The sequence below is a fragment of the Schistocerca gregaria genome, chromosome X (genome assembly GCF_023897955.1).
Source record: "Schistocerca gregaria isolate iqSchGreg1 chromosome X, iqSchGreg1.2, whole genome shotgun sequence".
NCBI lineage: Eukaryota > Metazoa > Arthropoda > Insecta > Orthoptera > Acrididae > Schistocerca > Schistocerca gregaria.
The window spans coordinates 544,081,501-544,094,960 of NC_064931.1; positions in this window are offsets into that span (position 1 = coordinate 544,081,501).

The following is a 13,460-nucleotide window of genomic DNA, read 5'->3' on the forward strand; positions in this document are numbered from 1 at the left end:
CTGTTGTTCATGTGGATCTTGTAACATCTTTTCAATTCATGCTATTAAACTGTTCTTCAAAGTCATTTTTCCGTGTGCAAATGTCTGGATTTTAAGTTCTTCAGCCTCAACTTAATTTCACTTTACAGATTTTTCTTTGGTTTTCTTTCCTGCTTGCTAATTGTATATGCCCAATACTAACATAAAGCACTAAAGAAGATGGACCACACGAAACAGCAACCAAGCTCTATAACAAACTACCTTGTGACATTAAAATGAGAAAAGATACTTCAGGAGTGGACTGAACAGATGCATGACAACTACTGTCTGCTATGATGAAAATTATCTTTGCATATGTAAACTTGTTTGCAATTTTTTTGGTACTTACTGTCATATTTAATATACATAATTAACTTTGGCTGCTTTTAATGTCTATAGTAAGTTCCAGAAATGTGACCTGTCCGGGACCTGTCCAGTACTATAATGTACTTGATGTACAAAAAGATTAAAAGGACCAATAAACTATTTAACTTTGGCGGTGTAATATGTTGAATACACACTCTCTGATCTCAGTTTTTTTTTTTTCACAGCAGGCCATATGGTTGTAATTTTGTTTTCAGAGATTGGATTACGTCATTTTAGCCTATCACAATTATGTCCTGTCATAATTTGATGTATTCTCTGTACTATAGTTGTAACTGGGGTGTAGCTGTCTTCTACATTACATATAGTTCATATTTCTCTTATTTGAGATTTAACATAAATGGCCTCTTGTTCATCACTAAACCTTATGATCAACATTCCACATTTAGTTAATAATTTCCTACTATTGCGGAAATCTTCTTTGAGCAGCAATATTTCTGCATAATTTAAAGGCTGAAAGAAAGTGAACACTTCCTAAAAGTAATTACAGGAATCTGACCCTGGGTAAGTTGAGGTCCACTGTCAATATAAGCTGAGTATAAGCTTGATAATTCACCTCTTCCACATTGTCATAGTAGGCTGTGTTTGTTGTGACTTCAGTTACGAAAAATTGATGTGTGTAGTGTGAGAGGGAGCTATGCCACAAAAGTGAAAAACTGGGCTTTGGCTCTTTGCAATATTTGTTGCCACCTTGCATCTATCCTTTGAACTAGAAACACATGGCATAGCTGCTGCACTTTCTGCAGCAGTTGTCCTAAATCCTTGAATGCATCCTTATGATCATTGTGAATGAGAAGAAGGGCTGTGCTACATAATGATGTCTACTATGTGAGATGCAGATGTAGCAACATAGAACTGTTACAGATTGGTTTATCACTTATATGGGAATAACATAATTGTTGCCTCTATATCCATCTTCATTTTCAATTTTAAACTTAATTTGCATTTTGTCTTTTCATTGTAGTGAACATGTTATGTCTTTCTTCTGTGTATGTAAGTTGTTGCACTTCTGGTAACGATGTTTTACAATAGTGAGAGAAATATGGATCACTGAGTATCAGAAAATGTTGGAAAGGTGGTAAAAATTCAAACATAATCTGCATAAATGAATGGCAGCAGATGTGAAGGGGAAAGAAGCAGTGGACATGAAACCAGTAAGTAAGTAAGAGTAAGGCAACAAGGACCTGGATGTGACTGAAAAATAAAAATCAGATAGATCTAACTTCAGCTGGAGAACCTATTTAATGTTAGATGAAGTTTCTGAAACCTCATTATTTTGTGAGCTTTACAAGCTGCAGGACTAAAATATTCAGAATACAAATCTCAGAGGTCTTGCTGAGCATAAGGGCTACTGTTGGAGCTATGCTCAAAAACATGATGTAGGAGTGTTCAGAAGAAAGCTGTCATTTGCATACAAGGGAACATTGGTGACAGTAACATAACACAGTGTATGTTTTAGAAGCATTTTGAGCCATTTTTGCATCATCACAGAAAAAGGCGTCAACAGCTAGATGGGATAGGAAAGTGTTTAACGTTTATGAAGATTAATTAGGGATGAAAATACTGATGAAATTAAAACATTGTATCTTCGCATGCAGTGTATAGATAAGATGTAGAAAACCTACCAGGTTGGATACTGTTTGAGGCTATATTTCAAAGTTGCAGAAATACAGATTCCGTTATTCACGGAAAGATAATACAGGTTAGGTGTACGTTTCTGTGTCATCAGTCTTCTGACTGATTTAATATGGCCCACCATGAATTCTTCTCCTTTACCAACCAATTCATCTCAGAGTATCATTTGCTACCTACATCCTCAGTTATTTGCTGGATCTCACTCACTGTTTTCTTGTAGAGTTTTTACTCTCTACAGCTCCCTCTAGTACCATGGCTGTTATTTCCTGCTGGATTAATGACATTCTATCATCCTGTACCTTCTTCTTGTCAGGGTGCACCATATATTCCTTTCCTCATCAATTTTATGGAGAACCCCCTCTGTCCTTACCTTAATAGCCCACTTCAGTGTACATTGTAAATGTGAAATGCACCATTTCTATGGTGGAGAATTCCTACAAACATGAGCTATACATGTAAAATGGGTAGCATATAAACGTTTTCAGTGCAAAGTTTTTATAAGCTTCATGTTACCACATACAGACACATGTAAAACTTATGATAAGTACAGTGCTACTCCAAACAGTGGTATTCCTTTGGATGTCAGGCTACATCATCTTTGATCTGACAAAGCATATGCTATGTTGAGGTAAAACACAAAGGCTTGCTCCAGTAATGATTTCCAATAATCACTGCTGAGACCTAAACTTCAAAGAGAGGCATTGCGCTACATAAAGGCAGGTAGTGGGTATGCAACTTGGCTTCCACATATGCAACTACATTTCTGGTATATTGTGCTTGCAGCCAGACGGTATTGCCTCATGCAGTTCATCAGAAAATGCATCATGTATCATACAAGTGCAGAGTGATCCCTCAAATATTCGTTATAAAAGAAAGTTGATTTTTTTTTTTCAGATCTTGCCCTGGACAAAAAACAAAAAGGCAATACCATGTTTGATGTGAACTCTCATTTTCAAAGGACTCTATGACTCCATTCATCATTATTTCCTTGTTCCTGGATGTACCTGTTTATGCACTGACCAAGATTCTGACACAATAGAAAAGAGAATCTGAAAAACAGATCATATATACACAGGTGACCATTGGTGTGTGGTTGTGAAAAATGCTAGAGTCATAAACCCATTTAAGGCCAAACCAACGACAACAGAGAGTTTCAGGTATTTTCAATAGCTGAACAACAACATGGCTAGAAGTTGTGTTGCAGGAAATGGTGTTACCATTAATTGTAGGAAAATTGGTGCTCCAAAATTTGGTAGACAACCAAGATTCTGACACAATAGAAAAGAGAATCTGAAAAACAGATCATATATACACAGGTGACCATTGGTGTGTGGTTGTGAAAAATGCTAGAGTCATAAACCCATTTAAGGCCAAACCAACGACAACAGAGAGTTTCAGGTATTTTCAATAGCTGAACAACAACATGGCTAGAAGTTGTGTTGCAGGAAATGGTGTTACCATTAATTGTAGGAAAATTGGTGCTCCAAAATTTGGTAGACAACAGAAGAATGACAAGGACTGGAACTCTTTAAAAAAAAAGTGCCAGGTAATTGCTCCAAAACCAAGATAGACACAGTGGCTGATTATCCTGATATGACTAAACTTTTTTCGGAAATATTCTATCCACACAGAAGACCTGATCAACCCTGAAGTTAAAAGACCTTGTTCCACTAATTCCATACACTTCCCTAGTTTTTCTTGGTGTTTAATGAAATGTTTACTAGTTCAGTAACTATCTGCACTCTTATCAAGTCCTATGTTAATTCACCTTATGGTATTGTGATTGGTCATAATATTGGAAAACATATACACATATATATTATGTGTTTACCTTGTTTCATAATTTTCATTCAGTCTTAGATTACACATACCCTAGATGACTTGGACCAGCAACTTTGCTGTGCATTGGCTATTGATCTTCGTTATTATCGATACTGAACATTACATGAAATAAAGGCAAATTTAAACATACACAGGTAGTGAATTGTAAGGAATGACTAGCTAGTATGTAGCATATCAACATTACAGGATCAGGAGTGGAATTTTCAACAGTGCTTTTGATATGACTCATTTCATGACTGCAGCTATATTATCAAGGATGTCTATGATGCATTAAACTCTAGCTTCCCTCAGTTTAGCTGCATATTGCCATGGGAACAGTTATTAGGTAATTATCTTCTCAAGCAAAGAAAAAGGAGTGGAGGAGGCAGTGAAGAAGCAGGACTTTGTGATTGAGTCACAAAATTTTTGTCAAAAAAGAAAAATATACTGCAGTGATGTGTGTGTGTGTGTGTGTGTGTGTGTGTGTGTGTGTGTGTGTGTGTTTTATAGTGGTGTTTTTGTTTGCTGAGATTTAATGAAAACAAACTTTCGCACATGTGAAGAAGGCATGTGCTTTATTAAATATGACACAGTGCACATCAGTGTTTGATGGAGACTAGACTCGTAAATACTGCCAACAATTGAATACAAAAGTACAGGCTTCAGTTACTAAACAATACCAAAGATGTAAAACACATCAACACTGCAGCATTACATTGGGTCATTGCAAATTTTTATCATTGATTTTAGTATGAGACCATCTGCAGGAAATGTCTATTGCATCAGCAGAGAAAGAGACTTTAAGTGTCCTGCAGCTATAATAAGAAATTAAACACACTGAATGTGATACTGACCTTTTGGGAAAAACTGACCTGTTAGCTTGGCTATCTCCTGTGGTACAGTTGAACACAGTTACAGACGTGGAGCCCTAACCCGCCTGTTTCACAGTTTCAACAAGAAGAAGCTGATGCACAATAATAATATTGCTGTCTCTTCTTAAAACATTCTGAAATAAAAAATATAAATGATTTCAACAGTCTCATTGATAATTCACTTCATATAATTATATATAATTAAATACAGAAGTCATTTCTGTTGCAAGAATGTATAATAAATTAATCATAAATTGTTATTTAGGAATGATACTATTGATATTTCCAAATAACTGAACCTTGAAATACCAAATACCCTTGAAAATGTAGCTTCAGTTTTGTTAATGAACATGTGTGACATGGAGTTTGGGTCAGTATGCACTACAGACTTGTGCCTTGTGTGACTAAAATTTGGAATGGCTTCTGCTATCACAAATCTTACAACTGTGAAAATTACACAGTCAATTTTGTCAGTGTAAGAAAGGCAAACCCTTTAACCTCCAGACATTTTTGTGTAATGTACAGGGAAAAGTCAATCAATAGTGCTGATTATTTCAAAACTCATTTCATAGTAGATTACAATTACCATTTTTGGGACAGGAAACTAATTTTTAGGGAGTGAATCACAATGATCATTTCAACAGTGCACAGTGAAATATTGTAAAAGTTATGAATACCAGTTGAAAGCAAGTCACATGGCCTATTAAGTCCTTGCATGGTTTTGCTGTGTAATAATTTTTGTTCACATAATGCCACATGAAATGAAATAAAGCTTGATAAGTTCGAATAGATGTTATTGGCCATCTTCTGTACACCCTTAATCCTTTAAATGCTCTGGATATGTTAACACACATGCCTTTGTACCTGTCCATGTGTGCTCTGAATGTGTTTACGCATAGCACCAGTCCTTCTACCTGGAACTGAACGTGTCTACATGTAGACATGTTCAGAGTACAAGATAGAAGGACTGGTGGCTCATGTAAACATGTTCGGAGCACACAGGAACAGGTACAAAGGCAAGCGTGTTAACACATCCAGAGCAGTTAAAGGTTTAATTTGGTAACCAGTGATTACTACTTCTTCCACTATACATGGAAAAAAGTAGCTTTTGTCACAGCATTTTAATAATGGTGAGGACATTTAAGACATCACTGAATAACAGTTATATTGATCAGTGGTGTAGCTCTGTGATGGTGGGGCACAGAGGATTTTTGACATTGTCATGTGTTCTTTTACACTGCAATAAATGGTGATAGGAAGCAGTTTAAGGTTGTAAATTTAATACACATATAGTGAAGATTCTATGTATGTGTTAGCATTTTCTTAATAACCAAGTAGAACTTAGACACAACCACATTAATTGATGGTACAAAATACACAGTTGTGGAACTAAATTACAGCTGGAAGAACCTGTACAAGATACAGAAATTGCCCAAGACACAATCTCCCAGTAGGCAGATGACCTGGTTATTAAGACCATATCAGATGCAAAATGAGAATAAATAAGTTATGTGGATGGTAGCTTCAGGATATTTATTTTTCACTGACATGTTTTTAGTTCCATGAGCCAGCAGGCTCAGGTAGAACAGAATGGTAGAGAAATCATCAGTGAAGAATACTACCAGTTCATTTGGACAAGTGTAATAGAGGTAATCAGCATTGATTTTGAAGAGACACAATTGTCATTTGTCTGAAGTTTTTAAGGAAAGCCATGTAAAATTAAATATGGATGCCCAGTTAGCAATTTATATTGTCCTCTTCATTACTGTTCTTCCTTGCTGGTCTTTTTCTGTTCATCTTTTACCTCTCAAGGCATATTTTATTGTTATGTAAATTTAAGGTGGGGCAAGGAAAGGGGAAGAACTGATGATATCAGCAGCATCAGGACTTTATGCCATATCAGCAGCAATGAGCGAAAACGTGGGGTAGACTGGTACTCAAACATGGGATCTCCTGCTTACTAGGCAGATACATTAATCACTGCACCATCCGGACACAGCATTTATTTCAAATGAGGGAACTTTCTCGGTGTGCTCCCCAGCCCACCCAGTGTCATCTATCTGCAGTCCCTGTCTGTGTCCTTTGTGCTCACTAAGTTTAGATTCCCGCAGGAGGTCAAACATAAATGTGCATTCTAACCAAAGATTGCGGATAATATCCTACCTCCTGTGGAAAATTAGTGAGTCTGGAGGACATGGACAGGGAATGCAGATACATGATGCTGGGTGGGAATGTGTGTTTGCCAGGGAATGTAGCAAGGTCGATGATGCATTTGTGATGAACACCGTGTCTGGTTGTTGCAGTGGTTAATGCCACTGCATAGTAAGGAGGAGGTCCTGGGTTCAATGTACAGTCCAACACACATTTTCATGCATCACTGCAATTCCACATAAATTCCCAATGCAGCCTCTTTCTGCATTTCCTCCTGTTGCCTTTCCTTTCTTCCCCCTCCACCATCAGTATACGTAATAAGTATCACAACCGCAGATTCTGCATGGTGTCTATTCTTTAGGACATATCCCAAAGAAAAGATACCACACACCCATATAAAATTATTTTATTATGATATTTTTGACTGCTTCTATTCTACTTTCCAATTTATACTTCTACTTTTTCTTTTGGTGACTGATTATTTTTGTACATCATACTTATTTTCAGTTTCCATGTCTCCCTTGCATTTAGAATTGACAATATCATTTGGCAATTTTGCATTCAGAAGCTTAGCAGAAGTTGCAAAACTTAGCCAACCTAGAATTTCGTAACCTTCTCAATTTTTTCCCTACTGGTACTTTATTTTAGATGACGTGTGTTTTTTTTTACATTCTTTTATAGTGAAGAGTCTCATTAGGACCAAACTGGGAGGTGGCAGGTATCAAAATTATGACAATATTGCACTGCAACTTACATTCTCCCCAATGGTTAGTAAGGAGGTGAGCAGTTGGAAAGTAAATCAAAAGTGTAATATTCACCTAGAACCATTAAAAATTGCCCCCTGTTCAGAGGCATTAGGGCAGTAGACTATACAACACAATAATAAGGAAAAGGGAGCATCAAAGAATTCTTGCGGTTCTATAGAGAATGGGAGTTCAAGATGTTATTTCATCAAATGGCAGGCAGGAAATAAGTTTACTTCCCATATATGCCTCATGATTGTGAAACCTGGAGTTTTAATACCAAAGACAAGGTACGTATTGATGCACTGTGTTGCTGCAGACTACTGCACATGCAGTTCACTAAAAGAGGACAGGTGTGTCCATTATGAGCAACACATTATTTCCAGGCATCTTTCTTCTTGTGTCAAACAAAAATTCTCCAGTTGTTTGACCAGGTTTTGGAAACAGATGGAGAAAATAATCATTGAGGGAAAGATCAAGGACACGAGACCGAGGGGGAGAACAATTAGCAGGTGGGCAGACAGAATAAAGGTCTGGTCTACTAGATCAGCAAGCTCTAAGAGAAGCTGGTAAGCATCCAGGATTGAAAGTTTTATTCATATGGGCACAACGCCCTGTGACAATGATGATGACGTTCTTGATGAAGCTTTACTTAATGTACAAAACGTTATGCACATAACTGAGCCTTCCTACAGTGAGTTTTGTACTGTTTGCGATTTTTAACGTACTGTTTTTTTTAATTTGTGTTGTTTTTAGTAGTTATGAAACTAGATAGTGATCAAGACTATTGGTTTACGACGATTTTGAAGCATTTTCGCACATATCACTTAGAAAAGCATCTAAGGAAAGGCTATGAACGTGGCAGATAGTTCCAATTGCCAGTATCAAAAATTGGCAGTATTAATTACATATGAAACTTACCTGTAGTTACTTGGGATAAAACCAATTATGTGAAAGATCAGATGTAAGTGTACCCTGTTAGACACATCAACTTAGCTGCACACTGTCTCCAAACCGATATAGAAATGGCCATAGCGAACCGAGGGGGAAAGCTTCATGCAATTTTCGTAGACTTCACCAAGGCGTTCGACACAATCAGTAGATCCATTCTACTGAATAAACTGGAAATCTCCTTAGGTCCAAGACATTACCTGTTGCCAGTCGTTAGAAACCTCCAATACTTTTTTTACAGACCGTTGAAACCACAATTGGAACGATGAGACACTTGCCATGTATGGAAGCTCGTGGCTAAATAGCTTCCCAATATATCGATTACATATTGAAGTGATTAATATCTAGTCAGTACCGACGATGTAGTGACATAGACGTAAGTGAAATTTGCAGAAATTTATGATTGTAGTACAACAGCAGTATGATGAACAGATGTACTGAAAGTGCGGTAACTCATAGTATGCTGGCAGTTAGCAGAACGTTACCGAATGTCGTAACTTTTGTTGAAATATTGTTTGTTTTCGCCAAACGTAAATAAATAACCCTATATGGTATCATCTTGTGTTACTCTACAAAAACGAGCTGTTAGAATAATTACCAACAGTTCAAGGCTAACTCCTTCAAAGCAATTAAACAGCTGAATATTCTACCCCTACCGTGCCTCTATATACAGAAAAGTATAATTAATGTAAGAAGAAATATTAACAATTTCCAATCCAACTCGGATCTACATACTTACAACACAAGAAAGTGCAATGACATTCATATAAAAAGAGTTAACAAGGCTTTGGCGCAGAAACAAACAAACATACAAGGAAGCAGATTGTATAACAAACTACCGGTAAAGATAAAAGAAATAAAAAAATTGTCTTCATTTAAAGAAGCAGTATTCAAAGTTTTAACGACCAGCTGCTATTATAGTGTAAAAGAATACCTAGAATAGCTTCATACTAAACAATTATATTTATGTTCTCTGTGCCAATAGCAATTTTTATCTGACTGTTGCTATGATCTAAATAAATAATATGTACAAAAGTGCTATAATTATATGTGTTATATCTAAATATCAACTGTGTATTCTATGTAAAAAGTCTTTCTCATACATCAATGTAAAAAATCAAAGTTGTTCGTGCTATTGCAATGTGGTCTGATGTTATGTAGTCTACTATGTACATCTGTATTTTGTATTTATTGACGTAATCCATGCAATGTACTTTGTCTCTGGATGAATAAACTCCTACTACGAAACTGAACTGCATTGCAGCTGGAATGTAACGAGCTATCACGCTGCATTAACCCAATTTTGCAGAAAAAAGAAGGTTCATAAGTAATGCTGAAATAGAGGGTTCAGCATACTGTGAACGATTTAAAAATCAGGCAAATGGGGCTGTTAGCGTGGGCTCTTCTGTAACAAGAATACTTAATCAAAAAATAAATACATTGCTGTGACACTTCACAAAATAACTATTAAGTACGTGGCACTGAAATTTTAGGGAATCTACGAAGAGCTGCACACCATCGTGATACATTGCAGGGAAACTCCTTTCTTGCCTGTCTCAAAACACTGTGGAGCAGATACAAATCATTTGACTGACGATGATTTGGTCTATTTCCGTAAATATTCGAATACCAGAGTTCAAAAGCCGATGGTTGATTCTCAGATTACAAGAAAAGAATTATTTTAAAAGTGTCCTGATTTACTGTACTGTTCGAGTCATTGCTACCAATGACTGTAAAATTTGCTGAACTGCTTTAATCGCCAAACAATGATGTCCCAGCGAGGCATGTGGGAGGTGGCTTTAACGCTGGGAAAAGAAAAATAGCTATTTTCGCAACTGAGAGTGAGAGATGTGTCTGTACAATATCAGTTTGAAGAAAGCCGCATGTGACTGATATTTACCTATAGCAAGTGTATCTCAGATCCGTACGTCCAGAAATCTGAAAACCCCTTAGCCGCTATTCTCCTTCCAAGTAAAATGTGAGGTTGCTATTGTTTCTGCAAGCTAAAAGCAGCTTTGCACATTTAATTCGCGATTTTTTCCTTCATATTACCAGCCAATGTAAAAACTACCCTCCGGTATTAAAGAGATGAATATAACCATCAGCCATGTGTATCAGAATTTTGCCTACGTACCTAACAGCAAAATTCATTAACATTTACACACTGGTAACTTATACAAACTGTACCTTCTCAATTTTAGTACATAGTACGTAGCGAGGGGCGGATCTACTTAGTATAAAGTGGCCGCATTCGTATGTTTGCTAATTAATAAACAGTTTTTCAATGCTTTTGAATTTTATTTTGTAAGAAAATGTTTGCTTTCCTCCATCCCACCGCCTTAGACGGTGTGTCGGCTGTTGAAATTTCCTAGCTCGGCTAACACAACTATTGTAGGCACTTACACGACCAGTGAAAATACAGTAAGCATTAAATTATTTCCTCATGAATAGTTTCATTCGTTATAAAATTAGCTGCAGTAGCAGGCCTACACAATACATCAGCGTGATTTTGGCCGAGAGGGCAACATTTCGCTAATCAATGACTCGGAGCAACCATTAAATAACTTCGCACTTAGTATTTTTAAGATGACTTCAGTTCTGACTTGGACAGATTTACGCTGTAACCTAATTTCGTCAGTTCCAGCTGCGTGGACAAGAGCTACGTATATTCCGTGTGGTGGAATGTGCGGCCAAAGACTGGCGAAACGCTGAGGAATGATAAAAGGTTGCAGACGGGACTGCAGCGACGCGCAATTAAATTTCAGCCGCCGTCGTTCTCTTTACGTACTTGACATTAATACGGAAGACAATATAAATGCTGTAGTTCCCATAAATCTCACCTGTACGGCTGGCTGTCGCGGCGCGAGCGCTGCAGATCTGCAGAGGCCTCCGACGTCTGTCGCGTCTCGCGGAGGCTGCTGCCGGGCAACGGCCTAATTGTCGGCAGTCTTTTGTTCTCAGCCGTGAACGCGGTTAACGAGAAACACACGGAAGAAACACTAAAGAAGTCAAGCATTTACTACTGACGTTAAATAACTGAAGCATCCGAAATGGAGTTCTCTTTTCAGCAACGTTTAGCTACACTGCATTTTCTACGACATTCTGAGCCCTTGACGGATCAATTCTTCTGTTACTTTTAACCTGCAGGTTCTTTCCTTTGATACTGAACTTACAGTGCCTCTTGCATCCGAACGTGTAATTCAAGTAATAAAATGGGTTTCCTTGTTCCATTTGAGTGCTGCTTTTCAACGCTACAACATACTACTTTCGTATAAGGTTGCAATATTTCCTTTTGTGCAATCAAAAAGTATTACATTCCTGCATGAGTCATTTTTTGTTTAGGTTTTAATAGGAGATGAGAATTGTTTTGTGAAGAGTTTTCAAGAAGAAAAATTCTACTATTTTACAGAAGTACAATATAAATGTAATTCAGTTTGTGGCTTGCCTTCTTGCGTGTATCCAGGCTCCGACATGGTTATGGCAGAGAGATGCTCGGCCGATATTAGTCTGTTGGAAGGTGGAGGAACGGAGGAAACGAGGCATAATTTCTTACAAATAAAACTCAGCGTCAATTTAAGACCGTTTATTGATTACCAACGTAGGCCTGCTAATGCTACCACTTCGTGATAGGTACGGCTGCTGGCAACCTCCAATGTTCGTAACGGAGAGAGAGTGGTTCGTATGAGATGTGAGTATATTATTTTGCTGTCAGACAAGCTACAGCCAGATAATATGCGAATACTTTGTGTAGAGCCTATTCACATTTGGAGTAGTTTTTGACATTGGCTGGTAATACGAATTGAAGTTACAGTATTGATTTAGCCCTGTGGAACTAAGAATCTTGTGGCATTTTCAGTTGTAAGGAGAACAACAAAACAATAGTTTTCCGATATCGGGACAAAGTCTTTGGTGTACAGTTGCTACTGCTGTAAACATGTTATCTATAGATACAAATAATCCAGCTGAGGATGCTTGGTTCTATTTTCCGAAATATTCGAACATCACAGTTCTGAAAACGAAGGTTAATTGTTCTCCGACTGTAAGACAATTCTTTAGGCTGGCCGCTGTGGCCGAGATGTTTTAGTCCGGAACCACACTGCTGCTACGGGCGCAGGTTCGAATCCTGCCTCGGGCATGGTTGTGTGTGTTGTTCTTAGGTTAGTCAGGTTTAAGTAGTTCTGTCAAGGGGACTGATGAACTCAGATGTTTAGTCCCATAGTGCTTAGAGCCATTTGAACAATTCTTTCAAGAGGATCCTCATTTACTGAGCTGTTCGTGTTGTTGTTACCCACGACTGTAAAATCCGTCAAATTGGTGGTCCCAGCGAGGGATACAGGGAAGTGGTCGTAGCAAAAGAAAAATAGTTATTTTCGCAACTGAGAGTGTGGGACGTATCTATAGAATGTTCGTATTAGTTTCCAGAAAGCCGCATGTCATCTATATTTACCTGTAGAAAGTGTATGTCACAGGCATCCGTCGCAAGCTCATTCACCGCTATTATCTTCGCGATTGAAATACCAGGTAGCTCTGGGTACTACAAGCTTCAAGTGGCTTGGCATAATTTTTTCCTCATTTGACCAGCCAATGTAAAAACTTCCCACCGCTATTAAAAATGTGAACGTAGTCAATAGCCGTGTGCATCTGAATTTCATCTACCTAAGAGCAAAATAACATTTACATACCGATAACTTACACACATTTTTATTTTCTCAGTGTCAGTACATTATTGGTAGCAGGTAGGTCAACTTATTATAAAGTGGTCGCATTAGATTGTTTACTAATTAATAAAAAGTTTTTCAGTAGTTCTGAGTTTTATTTTGTAAGAAACAGTTTCCTTTCCTCACCCCAAACCAGAGTGTAAGAGTACCGTTGAAATTTTCCTTTC